Source organism: Zophobas morio, unplaced genomic scaffold, assembly GCF_036711695.1.
Source record: "Zophobas morio isolate AGI-343-1 ecotype UQ-CSIRO unplaced genomic scaffold, CSIRO_AGI_Zmor_V1 ptg000024l, whole genome shotgun sequence".
NCBI classification, from domain to species: Eukaryota; Metazoa; Arthropoda; class Insecta; order Coleoptera; family Tenebrionidae; genus Zophobas; species Zophobas morio.
The window spans coordinates 20,062,593-20,086,917 of record NW_026972129.1 but is presented as its reverse complement, the minus strand read 5'-3'; the positions used below and the strand labels follow the sequence as shown (position 1 = coordinate 20,086,917).

General features: G+C 34.2%; 1 protein-coding gene across 5 annotated transcripts in view; it reads right to left on the bottom strand.

Annotated features, from left to right (window-relative positions):
- LOC135134978 (irregular chiasm C-roughest protein-like) overlaps nt 1-24,325 on the bottom strand; it is a 198,854-nt gene that overhangs the window by 55,780 nt on the left and 118,749 nt on the right. For all 5 annotated transcript variants that reach the window (XM_064063905.1, XM_064063907.1, XM_064063909.1 and 2 more), the window contains 2 exons: nt 23,726-23,753; nt 4,496-4,563 (listed from right to left, as the gene is read on the bottom strand). The gene's annotated coding sequence lies outside the window, so the exon portion shown is untranslated. The remainder of the gene's footprint in view (nt 1-4,495; nt 4,564-23,725; nt 23,754-24,325) is intronic.

Below are 24,325 nucleotides of genomic sequence, written 5' to 3'. Positions count from 1 at the left end.
ATTTTGACATTTTCGACCATTTTTCACGCATTTTCGAAAATTAGTTAAAACCATTGACTTGTAGATATCGACATCCAGAAGTCGTTTTGGCAAATGACGTACACTTTAACAAAATGGAGGGTGAGTGGGCGGGGCTAGAGCTTACTAAGATAAGACGGATTTTGGTAAATTAGCTACCCTCGTGAGAAAATTATAATAAAATTATATATATAATATTTTTATTAAACATTTGCGTGTGTCATGTCAGCGATTAGGGGTCGTCATAATAGGAATTTTTATCTATTTAAGCAAAATTTTAAGATGACGTCATCATTTTTTTTTTTTGGATTTTTGGATAAACGAATACATTTTGATTCACGATTTTTACCATGATTACGATAATCATATGCAAGATTTCAGAGCTTTCGGATCTGCAGTTTCAAAATTAAATTGTAGAATATTGTTACACAATAATGATTTTTTTCCAATAATCAGGATGTCCAAGGATTCAATTTCAAGTGCAGGAGTATCTTATTTTATAAATTTAAAAACAAATCCACTATTGTAAATTTTGGAGATGACGTCATCCCATTGATGGTGGGGATGAATAGCCAAAATTTGGTAAGCGTTTTACCATCTACACAACAATCCTAACATGCACACAAAATTTGACAATAATCAGTTCGCTAGTTTCGGAGATCATCTGTGTAATAAAAATCGACGCAAACAGACAGATGGAAACGGAAGACCACCTTTATCGTACTCTTAGCTTACGCTCAGGAACTAAAAACGAGTGTAAATTCATCGATGCAAAGCGAATGAAGCGTTTAAGCCGTTATTTTATTAATATCTATTGTTTATTTAATACCTATGTATTATTTAAAATTGCTAGATCGAAACTTTCAATTGACTCAGACTCTATAATTAACCGACCAGTTACTATCAAAGTTGGGTAGAAATCACAAAGTTTTGTTAGTTCAAACAGCTTCATTCTTCGTCCTTTTCTGTTCCTAAATATAGACGCGTTTGAAAACTCTATAAACATGAGAATTTAGAACCAAAAAATCACAATAGTCAGTTTCGATTTCTCTCAAAATTCCTTAATTGGATTTCGCCCCATTATTTAAACATAAAAGTCAAAGCTCCACCGTTAATCTCCGATATTCCACGACTTACTTCAAAATTTGTTACTTGAGTGATATCACTTCATTCTATTTATTCAAATGTGCAATTTAAATTCAACAGTGCAGTTTTAATGTCGAAGCTTTAAGATTAACGCTAAAGTTTCACGACTAATGTGCTGGATTTCAAATTAATTAAGAAACCCGGACTTTTTTACTGCGCTTTCGAAAACAGAGCTTTACGAATTATGGCTAACACGAGGTCAACGCAATTTAACATACAAAACATTACGTATTACTAATCCACATTCACTAATTTGCATAATATTAACCCTGTTTGTGTATTTGCAAAATTCATGTGCTTTTAGTGTTGTAGACTGTGCAAACAGAGTGCGATCGAAGGCTTTTGTTTTAAAATTCTGGGTTGCAGGTGTTTTAAATATAGTACCGATAATAATTTGCAAGCTTTGTGACATTTTGCTCTGTACGACTGTGATTTTTGAATAAAATTTTTGTGGAAATCCTGGATTTTAAACCATTCAGAAGCGACGACTTGCTTTAAAATGGAAATATGAACGTAATAAAACGAACAATTAATCAATTAAATGTAATTGTTTTAATTGACAAAACATCGTCAGTAAACAGTAAACCAAAAGGAGTGACATTTAATCATGAATCAAAACATTGCGTTCATGTTTGTTAAGGGTTTGTAAAGTCTGTTTGCATTTTATTGTTTGCCATTATTATTATTTTTTGTCTTTCACTCTTCACAACAACGGTTTTTAACAATAGTAATGACAACGATATCGTTAATAAATATTAAAAATACAAATGGACCTAAGTTTTAACTTATTGGACATTGGACTTGATGCTGATTTGCTACATTTATTGTTATTTAGAAATAATATTATGACGTTGCAACATTTCCGACTTCTGTCATTAAAACTTAAAAACAGTACCGAAAATTATCAACTATTGCAGATCGGCTGGGGACTTTTCAGTGTGTCGATTTGGCAACAGGAAAAAATTCGCCACTGCGCCAGCGCTGATATGTCAGCAGCGTTAAAATTCGGCGAAGGAGCGCTTTTTCCAGCAGGGTTGAAATTCAGGCCGGCAACAGTAGCGCGCTGGAGCCTTCCACCTCAGAATCAGAACGTTTTCGATCGTCTGGTACATGGTGTAATTAAATTCAGGAGGAAAACGTGAATAATTAAGGCGCCTGGAAAAAACCTCTTCTCAAAAGGTCTTAGCCGGTAAGAATGTCGGATAATGGTTTAAAATTTAATACACGGTAGTGAGCCGTTTGTTCAGGGGCGTACGTGTGACGGCTTAGCGGAGTCCCAAGGGGTAAACCGGAAATTGTGCGAGTTATTATGCGAAGCGGTTTACGCCCCCTCGCAGCGAAGGGTGAAACACGGCTATTGTTATATTGTCAGCACGCCATGACAGCAGATAGAAACGTCAGACACGGAATTCTGCATGTGTATTTTCGGTATCAATCGGCAGCTTTATAAAATTTAGATATGAAAAAATTTTTCGGTTTCTGCCCGACTTTATATTTTATTCATTCTCGCAGAAATGTCATTCCATTTTTATGGCGCCGTAAAGATGGCCAATTCGCTTTCTTGTTATCAATCGTTATTTTTGTCTAAACGTGACTTAAATACGAATCCGAAGGCAAAGGGTGGAATTATGTGAGCAGGAAAAGAACTAGAGTGCGGAGTAATCTCTCGGCTGTAGACAGTGACGGTTCCAATTTATAGAAAGCCGATGCATCATTCTTTTGCCACTTTATTTATCTTTAGATTTTCTCGTCAACTTCTTTTTAATTTCGACGCTCTAAAGTCGGAACGTGAATGCAAATATCGCACGGCGGACGAAAGAATAACCAGCGGCGTGTCAAAGCTCTAAAAGCACTAAACTCTTTACCGCTTGCGTAAAATTAAGCGAAGTACACACAACTTTTAAGACCGATGTTTAATGACAGCGCAAGGTTCGCAAAATAACTCAAATACACAGCGTATTACATCGGCACCATTACACGTGACGATAAAAATATACGAAAAAATACTGGAAGAGACATAAAAAGTGTTGAAAAAATAAACTGAATGACGTACAAACCGGTTTTAGAAACCAACCTACACTCGCAGGTGGGATCACAATTTTGTACTTATGTAAATATAAAGAAGTTGGTTTACTTAATATAAAGTAGAATAGGTTCCACCTTAAGCAAACATATACAGAAATCCGAAATGTATAATAACGCCTGCATTTTTTTTTATTTACGACTAATACCACAGGACAAACAGGAAATAATCTCAAGAAAAAACTTCACTATTTCGAGTGGAAAATGTTTGTAAAGGAGTAAAGACTGGCAATACATCCACATTAAAAGGAATCTGGCTATATTATACATATATTTCGTTCTAAACGTGACTTAAATACGAATCTGGAGGCAAAGCCTGGAACCAGGGTGAGGAGTAATTTCTTGGCTGTGAGGTTCCAATTTATAGAAAGCCGATGCATCATTCTCTCGCCACTTTATTTATCTTTAGATTTTCTCGTCAACTTGTTTTTAATTTCGCCGCTTTAAAGTTCGCGAAGGCGGAATGGGAATGGAAATTTCATCCGGGTGACGAAAAGAAAACCGCGAACGTGTCAAAGCAATAAAAACACTAAACTCTTTAGCGTTTCCGTAAAATTAAGCAAAGTATTCGTTACAAACTTAGTAAAATCAGTTTTTCAAATAAAATTAAAACCCTTCAGAAGTTCCAAAGTGTTTGAAACATTTCCCGGCGCTCATTAACATTTAGCCGGGTCCTATAATTGAATAAAAATGCCCTAATCAGAACAGACGCTCTTATAATCGTCGACGAAATCTCTAATTGAAAACATTATCACCTGTACAATCTCGGCAGGATCCCAACAAATCTATTTAAATTAAACCGAATTCATTCGAACATGTCCCGCTTAATTTCCAAATGGAGCGAAATTGGCGTCAAAAGCGAGAAGAAGAGCTTCCGTCGCATTTCCCTCAAGCTTCATAACAAAGCTTTCAGAAAAAGTAACAAACATCCTGCGTTGTTGAAAACGCGGAGGTTCGAATAAAAAAACCTTATAGAACGCGGAAACAACGCCAGCGTTAGTTGTGTAATGCTCTCAAATCGGTTTGCAACAGGGAATACCTCAAAGAATGTTCGATAACAAAGAGCACATGCATGCATCTGAAACGTTTCAAAACCTCATGTCTGATAGATTCATGGCTCATTGTGTGCAGGTATTCTCGTCTGGTAATGATGGAAATGTCAACGACTAGACCACTACCCTCTCGTATCGACGTTCCAGCAAATAACGCCGCCAAACTTGATATTTTCATGGAAGCTTTTCTAACTTACCTAAATAATTGCTTTATTTCAAAGCATTTCAGGCGAGCGGTGCAGAATCGTGGATGCAATTATGTTATCTGGAACAAAGACACTGCAATTAATTTTAATAACCGTAATGTCGTTGGAAATCAAACCAAAACTTTAAATGTCGTTTGTAATTAGGGCGCATCTCGGGTTTCATAAGAAATTGCGTCGCCACAAGGCTCCAAGATTTTTGACGCGATATACTTCCGGTTCTGAAATAGTGAATGAAAACTGACTATATCAATCGTGATGGGTTTATCCCCTATACTAGACAGTGTTATGAAAGCTTCAACGTACTAAAAGGAACTGCGCGCTTGAATGGAGTAATAAAACCCGAACCCAATACAAGTAGACATTTTGTACATAATTTGTTAGCAAATTAGAAAATTCATAGCAATAACTTTGCTTATTTTCTTATTTGTATGTAAATTTTAAACACTTGCTAGGGATATTAACTTCATAACACTCAGTCTTAAAATACAATATAGCGCCAGTTATGGTCTTAAGTTAAGAATCTGTTGAGTCATAAAAAAATAATGGTGAAAGTCGTAACAATTTTAGAATAATTGTGACAAATTAATAGCATTACGGTGCATTACACAAGAGGCTGAACGAATTATCGGGAAGATCTGTGTTATCCACGTGTTGTCCAAGGCAAAGAAAGAATTAAAAGATTATATTTGCTGAAAGTTCAATTCCATATTGATTTCACATTAATGCTTACTTTGAGGTGTATCATTAAACGACCTAATGCGATTCGGTATATTTTAAAACCCTGAATAACAAAACAAGGAACAATTTAATGTTTCGAAAAATGTACTATACAGATTTTTATTCAATAGAGGAATTTTTGCAGTTTAAAAAAGTACATATCTTGAGTCTGACATTTATCTGATTTTCCAGTATTAAAAAGGACGTCGTAAATGTACATTCAGGTCGATCATAATACATAACAAAAGTTCTAAAAATAAATAAAAAAAAGAATAAAGATATAGTTGTCGTTAAGTGGATTAAACGACGTCATGAAGTATTTTATTCCCGTTTTATAAAGTCGAACATCGTATTTATAGCGCTGACCTAATGATAAATTGAGTCATATTAATGGAGGTATGGCAACTGTTCACCAAGCTGAAAGTCGAGGTGAATAATATGCCGAGATCCAAACGAGTTTCACCAAATTTATTTTGCTGTAAAACAGATACAAAAGTTATGACGTTATTTTATGGTAATGTGATTCACTTTATCACGATACTATTATTTAAAGTAACAATTTTGATTTTTTTTTCAAAATCTGAATATCTAGGGTAAAAAATCAAGTCGGATTCATAAACCAAAAGTGCAGAAATATGTTGTTCTATAAAATTTAAGTAACAGTTACTATGCACAATTTTGAAGTGATCTTTTCAGGTTATTGGTGGAGATGATTAGAGAAATTTTGGTTGGTTTTTAGTGTTTCAACATCCACACGTTAATATATATTTTAGGGATTTATTTTATTTTGTCAGTAGAAAAAAATCGAAACTCTTCTAAAATATTCATAAAATACCAATCTTTTTTTTTTATTTCTGTTTGACGAAAGTCTAAGAACATCTGAACATCTATTTAGGTTTGTGTGGTATTTTTCTAAATAAATGTATCTGAAAATCTGTTTGTTACAGTTGATATTAGCCAGTTTGATTTGCCAAAAGTTTAACTAGGTATACGTCGACTGAGCATACAGTACTTCATACCTGATATTGCCAAGTAAAGAAGGGGGCAATAATTTCACAAAATATTCCTAATTCATTCATAACTAGACACTGAAAACGCCCTGTGGTAGTAAATTTTGTGAAAAATGCCCAAAGTGATAACAACTTTAATAAATTCATGGTTAAAAAATTATCCCCGAACTTATTTCAACTGACGAAAATGTTTTTTTACAAAGCATTTTTTTTACTTATTTTGCATATTTTTAAAAGGACAGTTTTATCTTGTTTTTCTTTTGAAATAATAAATTTTTAGGTTTATTTTTTACATAATACGTGAGCGCAAGTTCCAAATATCACAACATGTTTCAACAGAGCTTCATAAAAGGAAATGTCAAAATCTCAACGAATCAAAACTGTTGCAAATTTCCGTGAAACAATCCCTTACCGGAAATTTAAGGTAAAATGAACACCAAGTTTTTAATTCAGATTTATGTAACGCGATGCTTGGTTTCAAAACCTTTTTAGAAAAATATTGTAAAAATGTTATATCGGATGAAAGCATGATCAGAAAAAAATATGTACCAGATATTTACAATGAAACTATTTCTAGTATTAAAGAAATAGCAAAAAAACAATTTATATATCTTGCAGTGGAGGAAATTTCTGATGTTTGTGGGCGTTATACTGTCAATCTTCTGGTAGGTTCAATTTCTAGATTTAGCAACTTTTCGAGTTTTCAATTTTTAATTTTTCCATTTGCAATTTTTCGTTTCAGTTTCTCATTTTCTTTATTTTTACAATTTTCCAAAATTTTCAATGTTCCAATTTTAAATTTTTTTGTTTTTTCAATTTCACTTTTTTCAATTTTTCGTTTCGTCGGTTTTTCAATTTGCAATTTTTCAATTTTTCGTTTTTTTTTCTTTAATTTTACAATATCTCTTCGGGTTTTCATTTTTAAATTTTCCAGTTTTCCGATTTTCCAACTTTTGGACAATTTTTAGATTTTGAAGTTTTTCGATTTGAAATTTCACGAGTTTTCAATTTTTAATTTTGCAATTTTTAGATTTTCGGTTTTTCATTTCTTTAGTTTTTCGAGAAAAACGAGAAAGTACAAGTTATTCTACGTCACTTACTTAAGCCCCACCCACCCGCCTCGATCTCAATTGTGACGACTTTTTCAGAGGGGCGGAGTTTAATTGTAACATCAATATTTCTGTCGAAAATTCTACCCTTTTAAAAACATTTCATATGGTAATTTTTTGTAGAGAAATGAGGATTTTGCAAGTAAACTCCGCCTTTCAGCTCACAATGAATAAAGCATTCATCACAATTGACAAGGGGTGGGTGGGTGGGGCTTACATTTTGTCCATTTATTCTTAACATACGAAGTCTTCTTTTCCCAACAAGAAACTGGAAACATGTTTAACTTTCCTGTTGTTGAAAGAAAACTCTATATATATTTCTTCGTACTCTAGAGGTCATGAAAGGTCGAGAAAACGTAAAAGTAGAGGGTCGGCTGACGGACTCGATTACAATACTTCCTTCATTTACGCTCGGGAAGTAAAAACAGTCATTGAAAGTATCATCAAGTGAAAGAGGTAATTGATAAAAATGCTGGTTACAAGCTCCTAGAAAACATCTGTTTAATTTTAAATTGCGAATCACTAGATATTAATGTAGAAATACATTTGTTGATGTACAAACAAGTTTTTGTTCATACAAAATGTTACTGACAGATAGAAGATTTTACAACGAAAATTTGGAAAAACATTCGGTTGTTAATTGTAACTCAAAAAAAAGTGTAGTTTACAGGGTGTTTATGCTTTATGTGAAAATATGTTATAGGTAAAAATTTTATCATTGACATTTGTCGTATTAAATTCGCTCTTTATCCATTAAGCCAAGTTTCACTGATCTTTTCTATATCTTTTATAACTAAGTACATATATCTTTGTCTTTATTTCCCATTGCAATTTTTTTGTGATCCTGGAGTTTAGTGTTCCATTTAGTGCGTGCCCTGTGATTCTACAAACTTCTTTCGCTCTCAGTTCTCGCATTTACTTTCTTTAGATTTCCGGATTCACTCTTTCGCCTATTCCTCGGCTATGATCCACCGCTTTGGTTTTCTTGTGTCTTACATTTTTTATTGGCGCAGCCTCACCATTGCCAAAAGCATATTCTATATATTTATGTTCTTTTACTTTTTCTTTTCTTCTTTCTCCCCACATCAATTCCCTGCAATTCGCCCCTGCTTTGGTCGATATTTTTCATCTCGTACACCTTTTCCGGTTGCCGACAATTCCTTTCATTCCTTTTCGCTTCATTGCTACCATATTATTGGCAAAGGTCAGTGATCCTAAACCCCACAACATCAAAATTTCCTTCTCCCAAAGAAGTCAATAAGTGGCAATGTAATTTCAGATCACCAGAACAAAAGTTTTTACATTCCTTATGACGTGTCTCGCTGCATCCCTTTTAACGGAGACGTTCCTTGGGCCATTTGTGACGGAGTATTCCTGCTTTATGCGGCCGCACATCCAAGTTCTGGATGACGGGATCTTCGAAATGAAACTTTCGAGGGAAACTGCACTAAACTGTTTCAAGCGCAAATATGTCAGACATAAAATTTAGTGTCTGTGCTGTAAAATATGTCGGCATTATGAATAAACGCTCTGTTGATAACGACAAAGTGCACACAAAAGAACGTAAGTTGCCATTGAAATTTGAAAATCAATATAACACGGCTGATATACAACAAAAGTACCGGGTGATAAAAAGGAAGGCGACGTGTAGGGTGGATACTTAAATTTTTTTCGAGAAATTGCTGGCAATAAAGAATGAACGAAGAGTCCCTGAAAGAAAATAGCGGGAAATCTACTTTGACTTTGGTTAGTAAATATTCACTATAAATTGAATAAAAATGAACGGTCTGTCCTATCGGCCGCGCTAATGGGATTCCTTATTCGAGCGTTCTCTATTGATTTCTGCCTTGATAAATAAGTAAACCGGTTTTTGTACAATGTATCTGAATGTTTTCATTTACGGGCCGGCTTCGTCTTAATTAGTTATATCCAATCGAATTTGACATGGGAAACATGGGACGTTCCACAGACAGCACTGAGACGGTATCAATTATTTCGTATTGTAATAATAATTTCATTTCCAGACACCTTACACGGACAGCCTCGACCAGACCACCGTCACGGATCTGTGAAGCTAAACCTAAACGAAACACTCCCTACCCACTACTTTTGATGTTTTTCTACACGTATAAACGCTGTTTCATTTAAGCCAAGCTGCCATTTCGTCATAGGATCAAACGAATAAAATGAAACAAGAATGACGTCCAAAATTGGTTATATTTCATTTCGAGCGCACCCTACCGTTTTTCCGCGTCCCATATGAAATTCGCAATCAAAATTCATATTTTAAAACGGATCTATTGAATTATAATCCTCATAGCAACCCAATTTCGCAAAAGATGTGGCCGAATCAGTCAGACGTGAAACTGTGTGTACGCTCCGAAATGGATTAAACGCTTCAGTTTTTCAATGTAAGGTAAGTATAAAAAACAGTTATTGGAAACAGACGTAAAAAATCCACTTAGGAGCCGCTGCATGTCTTAGTTACTACAGTCGATGTTGTAATGGGTTTAATTTGCTGTTGACAGATGTAAAACCCATTGGGTGGGTGGTAATCGTCCAATATTCTTCCAGGAAAATTTATTGATTCAGTACTGTGTTAAACCGAGCTCGTTTTATAGTACAACGTCACAAATTTTGGATAATAAAACAGTAATCGATGACGTGAATCATTAAGTTGCGTATTATTATCGTCACTTTTTGTTTAATCGAACGCTTATTTAAATTAAGTTTATGGTTTCTTTTGCTTAACTGTATATTAATATAGGTACTTTTTTTTAATGACCTGACCTTTAATTGACTCTATTAGTGGGTGTGTTTCGTAAATAGCTGCGAACAGTTCTGGGACTAGGTGCTAATCGATGTTTTGATTAATGGTGTTAAAGGTCAATGGCGGTATCCGACAACTTGCTGGCGTCCAGAAAAGATCAAAGTGATAATGGGTGATTCCCTATACATTATAAATATACCACGTGTTTCTTTGTTTCTTTTATTTGATACAACCCCTGTATTTTTTTTCATTTTTATGTGAATAAATGACATGAGTGTCAATTTTTCAAGCTACTAGATTGTCATCAATAAATATGAATTTTTCGTCTATTTTATGGAATAACTTTTTAAGTATTGAATTTAGAATATTGGTTGTTTTTGACTTTTTAGAAAAAACCAATCTTTCCATTTATCAAAAACTATACCTCGTGTTCCATAAAAAATAACATTAATGTCATTTCCGGTTCTACCGGAAGTGATAATAAAAAGGTGAGGTTGCCTTCACATAGATCATTTAAAATGATACAAATTTGCTCAAAGAACTACAGATTTATCTTTAAGAACATAAAAGTTACAGGGGTTTTATCAAATAAAAGAAACACCCTGTATAGCGCTGAAAAGGCCCTAAGCCTCAGCAGCGCCTCACACACCATATCTTAAGAAAAACTGTTACCAACCAGCTTAAATAAATGTATTTTTGACTTGACTTTGACCCTGTATATATTTATAACTAAATTCTAATCAAATAAAATATTTAATGGACAGTCATTTTACTTTGCAAGCGTAAGTTAAGGAATGAAACGAGCGTGAAAAAGTAGGTTTTCCGTTTCCATCTGTCGCCTGTCTGTGGTCTGTTGGCGATTGCATTAAGCTAATAATCTCCGAAACTACTGGTTTGATTGTTGTGAAATTTTACGTGCTATGTAAAAATATCGTGTAGATGGTGAAGTGCTAACCAAAATTTGTCTGACTATTCACACAATTTCCTGACGTCATCTCAAAATTTTGCAAAGTACGTTCTATTTAAATTTTGTAAAATATAATATACTAAAATATCAAATCTGTGTCTACGAATCCGTCCTTATTTATTTTTTTGTTACACTACAACATCGATTAATTTGAAATCTTGCAAACATATTAAGTTATCGTAAACATGTTATGTTTATAGCCTCCAACAGCATGATGACGTCATCTCAAAATTTTGCTTCATAAATCCTATCTAAATTGTGCAAAATCTTAAAATCTAAATTTATAGTTCATGCATGCAGTCTCATTAATTGTTTATTAGAAATAGAAACAAGTTAAACATCAAAGTTGTATGGTAGTTTGAGGTCTACAATACAAAATTATTTTGACTATCGAAAATCTGGAAAAATTTTATTACGCTTTTGAGCAGTTGTAAGTCTTTTCTTCGATAAATAGATTAGGTCTCCATAAGGTTTGAAACATTTTTTTTTGACGATATGGTATCTCATTCAGCATACAAAACATCACTTATCTTGTAAATGAAATTTTGTTCTTCGTCAGAATTCGATGTTCGTATATTTTTGCCAAGTTGAAAGTGACAGTTCTGTGCGTGTGTGGCGCCACCTATATGAGCGTGAAAGTTTGGTGTATCAACTGGCTGTGTATGTTGACAGAAGGGACTGGTTTGGTTCCAGTCCGCACTATGGCGCCACTAGCGCGTGCGGTTAAACCGCACGTGTGTCATTGCCTTAAATTAATCGGTTTAGCGCTGATGTGTAGCCGACACGTAACCGACTACGGTGACTAATCGCGTCACGTGATTTATTATTGCACTGGCGTACGTAGTAGTATACAGCTTCATTAATGTATTATTAATCGTGATACGAAGTTAAATAATTTAGTTATAAATGTCGTTTGAATCGTGCATTAGCTGATACAGGTTTACGCTGAAAATTTTATGAATTGGGTGTAATTAATCATGATTTGGATGCTAAATGGGTTCGTTTTGGTCGTGCGTGATGGTTGTTCTGGCGCGCGCACCGTGCTTGCTGCGTTTGATGGATTTTTTGAGGAGCAGCCTGCGATATTAACCTTTCGACCTCAAAGAAATTTAATAATAACTTCAAGCCTTTGTTTTTGACATTCATTTTGCGCAAGACTCTGTAATGCTGCAACAATTCTGCCTGGTAAGCGGCATTTCTCGAGTAACGAATTACTTTCCTGCATAGTTTGGGGCAACATTTTAGAAGTCGTTTTAGAATTTAATTTTGAATTTGAGCGTTTCGTCAAGTGTAAACAGGAAGGATTTCATATCGAGTATAGCAAATGAACTGTGAGAATTGCATTGATTTCATTCTGCTCCGGCTCACAATCACCAGTCATCGTTTTCCAATTTTAATTTCCCGAAATGAATTTACATGCAATTTCATTCCGTTCTATCATCTGAGATACGTTCGCCCCCTGCAAATATGTTGATTGACTCTTCGATTGCAGGCAAATCTTTGGAAGGTATTAATTTGGAACAGAGCGATTTGATAGCAGTCTGAAAACGTTCCCTGGAAATCCTTCAGCCTTTTGAGGTTTGTAACGAATGATGGAATCCTGAACGAGGAACGACTCACGTTATAACTAATTCATTGCCATTTTGTGATTTGTATACGAATTTCAAATTCAAAAGGATTCTATTTCCTGAAATAAATTAAATCCTGGCCGGCGACAACTTTTGTGCTCGAAATTGCCATAGAACGAAAATTAACAATTTTAATTAACTTTGTGGATTAAATCCCGCGAAAGACGACATTAATCTGTTATTATTGCATTGACCGCTTTAACTTTAATATGTCGAAATGTGAGCTTTCGTACAAAAATCCCACGGAGACCACCATATTCCGACACCAATTTCGCTGTCTTCTCAGTCACGATACTCCAAACAGCCCTATCATTTTCCCTTTATTACCAATTGATTTGTCTAAGAATCTATTAGTTACAGACGGCATTTAATCCGACTCCACATAATAAAATGTCGGTTGTCGGAAAGTTCGTGAGTTCACGTAGCTGTGCGTACGATAATAGACCAATCTAACATTCAACTTCCATCTTGTACCAACTAACAAGATAACTATAATTTGTACAAGGTTTCGGAGCCAATAATCCGTGGCTTGTAATTTGAATTTTTAATATGCAACCACGACTTTTATCCTTGTCATACTCCGGCTTAATAGCCATGTTAACATCCGTTTTAATATTTCGTTTCTCCATTAAAAACGCGCACAAAAACAATACCCACGATAAACATCACGGCATTATCTCCGTTATGTGCCACACTTGTAATGATTGTAATACGAAGATATAATTAAACGGGCCTGTACAGAGGAGGTTCTTTTATTGTGTCGGCCACGTTGGATTAGCTACCGAACTGCCGGCTTATTGCGTAAACTCTTGGTCGTTACAAAAATAGCTTCATTGTGGAGTAAGCATACGAGCATTATTAAACACCTCCACTGTACAACCCCAGACTGCTAACGTCCGTTAACGACTGCCCTTTCGAAAGCCACTTTTCAAACAAAAAGGTCATCCCAAATTTTTACTCGCTTCCAAAGGGACTATTTGCGGTGCCATCAACACATAAAATTCAGCAGAACTCACAATACTTTCACAAATGCTAAGTACAAAATTGCTGTGGAATACCACACCTTGCTGATGAATTTGCTTGATTTAAATGCGTCATCAAATTGTTGGTGGGGGTGATCAACCAAATTTTGGTTAACGCTTTACCATCTACGTAATATTCCTAATATACATACAAAATTTAACAACAATCGGTCCAGCAATTAGGTACGTGTCGAATAAAAATCGACACAGACGACAGACAGACAGACAGACAGGAGGTACTAAATAAATTTAAAAATGCGAAGCCCTTCATATGTATTTCAGAATTCTGATAACCAAAGAACTTACTTCGAATTTATACTATAATATAAGTTGACGTGCGGCCAAACGTTCTAAAATCAACATCAATAAGACTTTACCTCCCAAATATTCGAGCAACTGATTATATATAATGATATGACTTAAAAAGACCTTTACAAGCCTATTACATTTAAAATATTCACACCTGCTTGAAAAGCATGTGCGTGACTTAATGAAATTTTGAGAAACAATCTAAACACAAAGGTTTTCTGAAGTGATAATTATACACATCAAGTTCAACTCGGATAAAGGTACACAACTAAAAAAATACATAACTAGGGGCGTGATCGTCTAATCTTTCCACACCAGACAAGTTTCGGCTGTTTTAATCAAAGCTTGATAATGATCCTCGACTTTATCCATGCTATAATTACTAACAGACTTAGATGTTCTTAGTAAGCGAAAAATAATAATACAGAAAAATTAAATTTTAGTTAAAAATGTCTATAATTCACGTTTACTTGCCAATTTTTAAGAAAGATTATAAAAAATGCACACATCGTGCTGAAAATAACCATAAAAACCAATTTCGTTTTAAAATAAAAGATGCTGCCCAACAATTCAATATCGATTTAAGTATGAAATATTCACTCATAAACTTACTTATGAAATATTAAATATCCGTTTATTCAATTCGATGAGATAATTTTATTTAATGAGGAAATTTCCGTGAGTTTCGTGCTGCAGTAAGTCATAGTTTTTCCCCGGAAAATCATTAATCATTGAAATGCACATAATTAAAAAATAATCTGAAACTTTTTAAAATACTTGATTTTGTAGGAGGAAAGTTGTCACTTGCATACCTAATTGTACGAGGAATTTTAATTTAAAATTTCTTGGGAGTTTGCAAAAAATTGAAAATATTACTGTTAAAAAGAGAAAAAACAGACGTTTTTTTATACTTTTGTATAAAATATAATTCAACGGGCAATGTGATATATATTACTAAGAATATATTTAATGCAGGTAAATCCCATTTGTGCTGAATGTGAGTCACCAGCTTTAAAATGTTATTCCATTATTTTGTATGATTTATTGCAACTGGTGGTCCCATACAGAACCACTTTATACAAAATGACAGGAGGAAAATTGTACACTGTTAACTTATTTAGCAAAAGTTTGACGTCCAGATATATTGATTTGAAATGTACCTACAATATTTAAAAACAGCAGCATAAACAATTAAGACAGTGGCTTTATAAAGTCGTAGACACGATTTTTTTTTCCGACTAAGCATCGGAAATGCCATGTGCTGTACAGGAACAGCAGGAAACAGACATCCCGCCTATTAATTAAATTTCAGGAATCCGACTCAGATGATTTTCACTCTTCTCTAAAATGTGTGAAAGATTATTTAACAATACGCCACAATGAAAATAATACACGTTGAGTTATAGACGTGAATATTTTCAAATTGATTTGAACATGATAAATACTCCATTAGTAACAATAATTTAATTAGTATTATATCAGTGGCATCTATTAATTAATTTGTATTATTAAAACGATATCAAATAGTAGTAATAAATACATAAATAGAAAATTGGTTTTAACATCAATAAGTACATGCATAATGTATGCTTTGATAAAATAATTTTCAACTTCACCGAATTTATGAAACGTATGGTGTTGAAGTGTCATTCAAAGGTACGGGAATGTGGGGTGAAATAAGTTTTAACCGAAAAAACACCAAAAAAAATTTAATAGAATTTAACTATTACTGCAAAATTTGTTTGAGTCTACTAAAAAAACTGCATTAATTTCAACATTAATCATTATTATTATTAAGTTTGAGGTTTCATTTTTCTGGTCAAATATACAACCACTTTTGTGTACCAATTTTGTTTCTTAGTAATTGACAACCAATCAGTCCATTAGTTTTGAAGATTATCTGATAATAATAAGTGACGACGGTGCAATGTTACAAATTATAAAAGCATCTGTGTTAAAACTCGTAAGAAATTTAACAATTTTTATATACGGGTGACTGACAAAAAACTTTTCAAAAACCTGTTGCTATTTTCTACCAGATTTGAATAAACGATACACCAAATAAAATCGTTCTGAAAACACTATAATATAAGTCCATTTGATTTAATAAAAAAAAATTCTTATGCACTCGTATTTTAAAAACCAATCTCTGCAAAAGTAAACAAACAAATATACAGTGCAATTAGAAAAAAAACAAAGCTGATTGTCTGTCAAAAGTAAACGTCATTTTTTTTTGTAGATCACTGAAGTATTTTTGAAACGATTTCATTTGGTTTTCGACCGAAAATAAGCAAAACAGAGCGTCAAAGATTTTTTTGTCAGTAACCCTGTATTATGTATAAATTTGGAGTTCGAGCTCAATATTTTTAGAATAATTATTATCTTGATAAAAAGAAAATTAAATGTCGGGATTTTTTTGAGCGCTACTGTATATATTTTTTTACGACAATAAATAAATAATAATAATTATTAAACAATAACTAAAAAAAATGTTTGAATAATATGATAAAACTGATACCTTTTTATAGTTTTGTACGACAAGGTAACAGAAAGCACAAAAATCAAGACCTCCTTTTTCAGATATGGCGGAGCTGAAAATTTTTTTAAATGGCCTTGCATCATTTAACAAAATGAAAATTTGTTGTACACTGTTGATCAAAACATCTTTGTGTATGAATATACCTTTTGTTTAAAAATAATTTTAAATTGTAGGCTTTAAATGGGTTGTATCGCTCTGCTAGACGGTTGAAACACCCTGTATATCTAAATTCCCCTACATATAAGCAAAAGAATTGTTGTTAATAAATGTAAAGTTTTAATTTTCGGCTAGAACTGTTTTAAGAAATACTCCTACTACATAGTCAAAAAAATGTAACTATATATTACATAATAAAAATAATATTTACTAATCAGAACTGTAAATAGATGTTAAAGCATACATATATGACGGACGATCAAAAAGTTTTTAGATTGGAATTGGCCATATTTGTCATGTTTTTGATTAAACTGCAAATGTCATGCATAACCTCATTTGTATATCAATAATTTGAATTTTGAACATTTGCATTTTAATCAAAGACATGAAAAATACTTCCATGGCCAACTCTAACCTAAAAACTTTTTGATCAGTTATAAATTCGATGCCTTAAAACTTAATATTATTTCATAAATAAGCTAAAAATAGTAATTACTGTTTACTAGACCTACACAATAGCCCGGGACAAAACCGCCCCGAGAAAATAGCTTCGACAAAATAGCCCAAGATCTAAATATTTCCATAAGTGAGCAAAAATATCACACACAAAAAATATACAGGGTCTCTCTTTTATTTGATACAACCCCAGTAATTGTTTTATTTTTAAAGATAAACCTGTAGTTCTATCACTTCCGGTAGAACTTTTTTTAATGGAACACAAGGTACATTTTTTCCTAAATGGAAAGATTGATTTATTTACTACAGAAAATCAAAATCAACCCATATTTTAAAATCAATAATAAAATAGTTATTTAGTAAAATATCTCAAAAATTTTCCATTTAATTCACAATATAATTGTATGTAATTTTATAAAAGTAAAATGGCAACACTCCACGCACCTAATGCGTGAATACCTCCGGCTTACTTTCTGATTTCTTAGTAACGATGGTGACTGAAAATAAAAAGTAAACCAACAAAAACATTTACAAATTATAAACAAAAACACAACCAACAAAAGAAAAATTCATTAAAGCATAACCAACTAAACACTAGAGAAGATGTTCAAAATTCCTGCCTTGGTCATACGTAAAAAATGCCTGCCTTGGTCATACGTAAGCTCGTAATGTTTCCAATTTTTAATCATATTTTGTAAAAGATAGTCATCAGTACTTGCTATGATAAAACTGAGTTTGGCTAACGTCATAACCTCTAAGAAAAGAGAGGGTGGGTGGGCGGGGCTAGTACCTGCTAAGATAAAACTGATTTTGGCAAATGACATGCCCTGCAAAAAAAGAGAGGGTGGGTGGGCGGGGCTAGTATCTACTAAGATAAGACTGATTTTGGCAAATGAGATACCTTCTAAGAAAAGAGAAGGCGGGTGGGCGGGGCTAGTACCTTCTAAAATAAGCCCCATTTTGGCAAATTGCATATTCTCTAAGAAAATAGAAGACGGGCAGGTGGGGACAGTATCTGCTAAGATACGACTGGTTTTAGCAAATATAATAATTAAATTATTATAAGAAAAGATACTAGGTTTACAAAAATTTACAGATTCGTAAAAAGTAAAGCACTAAAAGCCAAAAGATTTTTTCAAGTTCATCCAGCAACAAAACACCAGATTCCTTTGAATTTATCCGAAAATAAAACATCAGAGGACTGCGAACATTTTAAACGCAGAATTTTGAAAACTTTGACAATTTTTAATAGATCAAACTGCGTACTAGATTTTTGCTGATTTGTACCTTTTATCAAATTATTACAAAAACAACACAACAGTATTTTTGTACATTCTAACTGAAATGGTAATTAAACATGATCATGGGCGAGAGAAATATTAACTAAAAGTTTTATTACTAGTTATTCTAATAATGAATCTGTTGTTTAGTTCTTAAAGGTAGCAAAAGAACCAATTTTAAAATCATTATAACTCCACCAAAATGTGAGAAGGAATTGTTTTACTATTTTTCCAGACTCACCAGTACCAGAGAGTTAATCCGCCATTTTCCATACACCCGGTATATGCACTCTTCAATGGAAAATTTAAAAAACTTGAAAGTTTGAAACTTTTTATAAATGAAAAAGAATTCCCAGTTTTTTTATAGAAAAATATATATTGTATGCATAAAAGCATTTCTACTTAATTATTTCCTGACCTCACCTGACCCGACCTGACCTGACCTGACCTGAGCTGACCTGACCTGATTCGACCTGACCTGACCTCTCTATTCTGTCAAATAAACAAGTTTTAAACATTGCTGTGAATAAATAAAAATCTGACCTCCGCTGACCCGACCTGACTCGACCTGACCCAATCTAACCTGATCCGATCCGACTTTACCTGACCTGACCTGACCTGACCTGATGGAAATGACCTCTCTATTGTCTCAGATAAACAAGTTTCAAACATAAGTGAATAAATAAAAACCAAAAAGTACATTCTAAAACATTTGTACTTTTCCAAATAAAAATTAATATATATTCTTTTATTAAAACAAATTTATGCCGGGTTATTTTGTCGCTGGGCTATTTTTTGGGGGCTTTTTGACGGGTAATTTTGGTGGGTCACGGTTCTAAGTATCTTAATTTCTGCAACTTCTTGCTTTTCCTCAGTGTCGTAATGATAAATGATAAGTGATAAGTGATAAGAGATGGAAATCGCAATTGACAGTCTGTTATGAGACCCCCAATAGTTTCAATACTTCAAAGCAAACTTCATATCTTTACCCACCATGCTATTTCAAAATTTTCAGACATCTGTTCATATTAAGGAAGCGGCAGGTGGAAAGCTCATTTTATTTTAAATCAGAAATAGTTAACATCAAACACGATTAATATCAGAAGACATTAAATAAAAACTTTTCGTGATATAATCTCGATGATATCAAAACGAGAGTGAGTTGAAGCAAAATGAGCCCTGTTTCTAGGTTTAATTAGCTTCCGATTAATTGTGATCCACACTTCCAACCCACCCGATTTCATCTACTGGGGGACTTAGTTGATGTTATTTCGAAGGCATCTTCTCGTTTTTGACAATAATCCATCCCCAGATATATAGCCCCGTCGCAGAATTACCAAGTGACGCCTAATATCTCCATTTATTAGGGTCCCGGAAACGAAGTAAGGCCGTTTGACATTCCAGCAGGATCTCAGGGATACATTAAAGTACAACAGTAAGATCGGAATACGTCTCGTCCGTTCAGTGTTGCGCATTTACGGGGAATTTCGGCCAGGATTCGCTGTTCGTTTTCCAGCAGACATTTCAATCGGAATGGGGCTCGAGCTCATATATTCAGGTTAGGTTAGCTGCCCCTCTGATTTACTAGCTACAAAGCAGAGGTCTTCACTATATTTTCCAATGAACGGATTACGGATTGTATCGGACATGAACGGTCCATAATTTATCGTGTTTGTTCACTGATTCATTCGATGGGTGACAATTATCCGATACGCACCCATCATTTTTGCTCACCCGTTTGTTTGCCGGCGAAAGTCGGCTTTTTAATATCCAGGTTTAATATTAGTCGGGAAATTACACAAAGACAGGGTTAAATAAATAAGAAAGGCTTCATCGCCGCGTTCATGCCTCTAAAATCTCCTGCATTTTTCACAACGAGAAAATTAAATATTTGAAACCGACATTAATATTTCAATTATAATCTGAAAAAGGCCGTTCCATTAAGTTCTTTTATTAACTGTCGCGCATAATGAAAGGCTTGAAGAGTGTTTAATTTTTCAGGCAATGTCACTATAGAGTTCGAAGGAGATAATATCCACCTAACTTAACACCAAGAACTGACTTCACTAAGTTGAAAATAGTTTTCCAGTTTCAACCACACGCCGAACAGAGAAGTATTCCGTCATAGAAATACCGCCGTTTCTCGAGTTTTACTTATAGTTTGAAAGAGATAACTCTAGTCGGAGCCAATGACTTGCCACCGGAAGTAATCAGAACAATCCTAGAATTTCTAGAAACCCACGGAACTCAGATATAATTTGATTTTGTTTCAAAAGGAATTGAAATTTACTGGTTCCAGAAGTGAGGTGTCTTTGTAAAACTAGACTTTAATAAAATTCACTTGATACTTTATCCTCGCCGAGATACCTTCATCCAATATTAAGATTGCTTAACACTGAGAGAATCTTGATTACGAGCGAACCGGAATAACTGCCACAAACATATTTTTTTAAATTCAGAGAGACAATTATTTAGATGTGGTCTACATTTCGTAACAAGGTCGCACAAGCGTGTTCCACAAAACTTCTCTTTGAGAATAAATTACTTGAAGTTCTTTACACAACAGTGTTAGATTAGAAAGATCACAGATAGAACACGTGAGTTTCGTCAAATTTCACAAGGAATCAAGAAACTCTTTTGAGTCCCTCATTGAAAAAACCATCACAACAATGAAGTTGGCGAATGAAAACGGAATTGTTAATGCCGCTTTTGTTGTATTTTTTCTTTGGTCAAAGTTCGCTGATTGTAAATACAAGAGAAAAAGTTCGAGTATTTCAGGATTAGTTTCGCGACCGAGGTGATTTTTGTGCGAATTTGCTTTGCTAAGCTTGTTTTGAGCGTTCCAGGATGATTGGATCCGTTTAATTAGTTACTTTCAGGATTATTAACCAGGTCTATAAATTTCGTAAATGCCTCTAAATTAACGTAACGATGTACACAGGGGAATAAAGATCAGTATCATCAACAAAGTAATTTGTTCGGCGACTTAAAACTGACCAGATTTGAGAGTACGGTCCGAAAGTGGTAATTATCCTCCCTTATCTCACTAATTATAAAAAAGTACAAAGTAAATTCAAATCGTGATCCCGAGATCGACTTTTCCAGATAGCAAAAGCAATAGTGAACAAAGTAATTCGATCTAATCTGGTGGTATTTTCGAAACGTTCTCTTTGTCGCTGTTACTATTCACTGAATAACAATACAATCCAACAACAAATAGGGTTTCGCGTATAAAAATCGTGAAATAATGAATTTTGTGCTTTCTTTTTCTCTCAAAAGCAGCCTGCCAAACATAATCGACTAGATCGAATTGTTGTCATTAATTCTGTAGCCGACGAGAAAACAAATTAAACTAATTTTCTCTGTACAAATAACGACTGCAGTACGAAATGACGGTGCATGGCATTTTAACCGCTCCTTCTAATAACTGTTATTAAGTAAATTCGGAGCATCCCGAAAATTCCTTAAAATCACAGGTGCGGAATGAGGGCCCGGAATCATTAACGTCTCCCCAGAAAGGAAATTGTCGTTCGAAGGAACTGGTATCACGTTAATTGCAACTCCTTGCAATTGCATGCAACGAGATACTGCATTAATAATAACAAGTCTCATTTGAATAGCAAACGTCGAAGAAAGTTTCTGCAAGAAATCAGTTTATTCCAAAGTTTGCACGGTTTTCTTTGTCTCCTGAACGTTCGACCTTTAACACAACAGAAGATTCATCTTTAACAAAGCTGTCGCTTTCAGTAGATAATGCCGTTTTAGGTGAAAGGTAGACACAATAAATCTCGATTCAGATGTTTCTCAAACAATCCCCTAAATTAAACCATTCGAAAAGAAAAATCTCCGACAAATGGACGCTACTTCCACGAAAATGGATTATTCGGAAAGCGGATTAAGCCGATTTAATTCGAACGCCGCTTACATGAAGAAAATATGAAAGCATAGATCTGTTACTAGTTCTGTTAGGCTGTAATCAATAGTGGAGAAGCTTAAAGCAAACATCACAGTTTGAATTCGGGAAAGTGGTCAAATGGTGTTGGTCTCTTATTCATGATACATAAAAAGGGGTACTTTTGCTGCAGATGCCAAATAACACCAATAACATTCACAAACGTACTTCTACGTAAATGGACACATAATATGGCTGCTAATTGACAGCAACATCCATTAGGATATTACAGGACACAGTGTGCTAATTGAAAGCCGATTTCATCAAGTCCTTTGACAGAACAACTCAGCGAATGGAGTGGACAAGTTCATGTATTTTACCTCTGTTAAAACTTTTGATCGCAGGTGAACGCTTTTATGGAACGAATTTAGCTTATCAGATGGCGTCTAATAAGGAAACCTTTGATCCGTGGACAGCATCACAAGGATAACTTCAAAGAAACGCCCAATCAAGATACCAGCCCTTAATAACAGTTTTGTTTAAAACAATTACTCGGGCTGTATCGGCTTCAGAAAGTTATAATCTATTTTGAAATTTTCATTTTGTTACGACGCCTTATAACAAGTTTCTCCGATATGAGATTATTAAAGTTACTTTAGGAAAATCTTTTTCCTATATTTAATAAAAAGACGTCAAAAGTTTCCATCCGAAACTTTGTGAATCAGCTCCTGATTAATATAAACGTTGTATCTGAAAGCTTCAAAGTAAACAGCCGCATTATAATAAAGTTCAATCGCATTTTTTCCTTCGGGGACCGCGACTGGAATCCTGCAGGAAAACTTCATCGGCTGCAGGTGCCAGCTTTTCCCATTACCAATTTTTGTTTATCCACGCTTAAAACTTGCGTTCCTAATTATTCCACGTAGATTACATTCATCCCAGCTGAAGCAAACTCTAGGTGCTCGCACATTCGCTGAAACACACGATCAGTCATCCTGTTCCAGGATCTTCCAGGTTTGCATATTAACAACGCGTCGAAACGTGAAAATTACCTAACGATTTTATGAATAATGCAAGACGAACTGTTTCAATTATGCATTCATACAGTGATGCTAATATTTAGATATCTTTCGCGGATTCAGTGCTTGCCAGACACGCTCGTAATGAATGTAGACAATGTCTTATATTTCATCTGCTATAATGCACTTATTCCTTTGTCTCCCGGAACATAAACACCGCTGAAATTTATTTAATGTGGGGAGACATGATACATCGTCAACGCTGCATTTTTTAAATCCGGGAAGCAGAGTAACACGGAAATAAAGCGACTTCGAGGTTTAGTGGATGCCATTTTTGAGATACATACCTTCCACATCATGAAGAGTGAGGGAAGCCTGAAACAAGAGGAAAATATTTCAGTCATGTTACAAACACTAACACCTAGTTTAAAATATCCGTAAAAATTATACTGAGCTGCTCGAAATGGTTGTCATTTCGTAGTTCTTGGAAATTTCAAACTATCTTTTGCCGCAACATTTAACCATTCGTGTTTATATCAAAAATTCATACTCAAAAATTGTAAAAAATGCTTAAAATATGCGGATGGTCTCAACACGTCGCATGTTTTTTAAAAACACAGATTTCAATCATATTCAGATTTTCCATAAAATATGAGGACTGTAGGCGACAAACGTCGACCTTTTGAATGAATTATTGGCTTATGAATGAATAAAGAAATCAATACATTTTTTGGTTACCTAATTCGATTATACGAAAAGGTTCTATTTGATTAAAGTGAAAAATTAAATATGTGTGAACACACAAAAACCATATTATTTTACTGCACACTCTCACACTTTTCCATGGGGTCCTAAGACTGACTAAATTGTTCGACAAAAAGTAGATCCAATCGGTCGACAAAAAATAATGGGGGTCCTAAACAAGTTAAAATAGTCGACAGAAGATG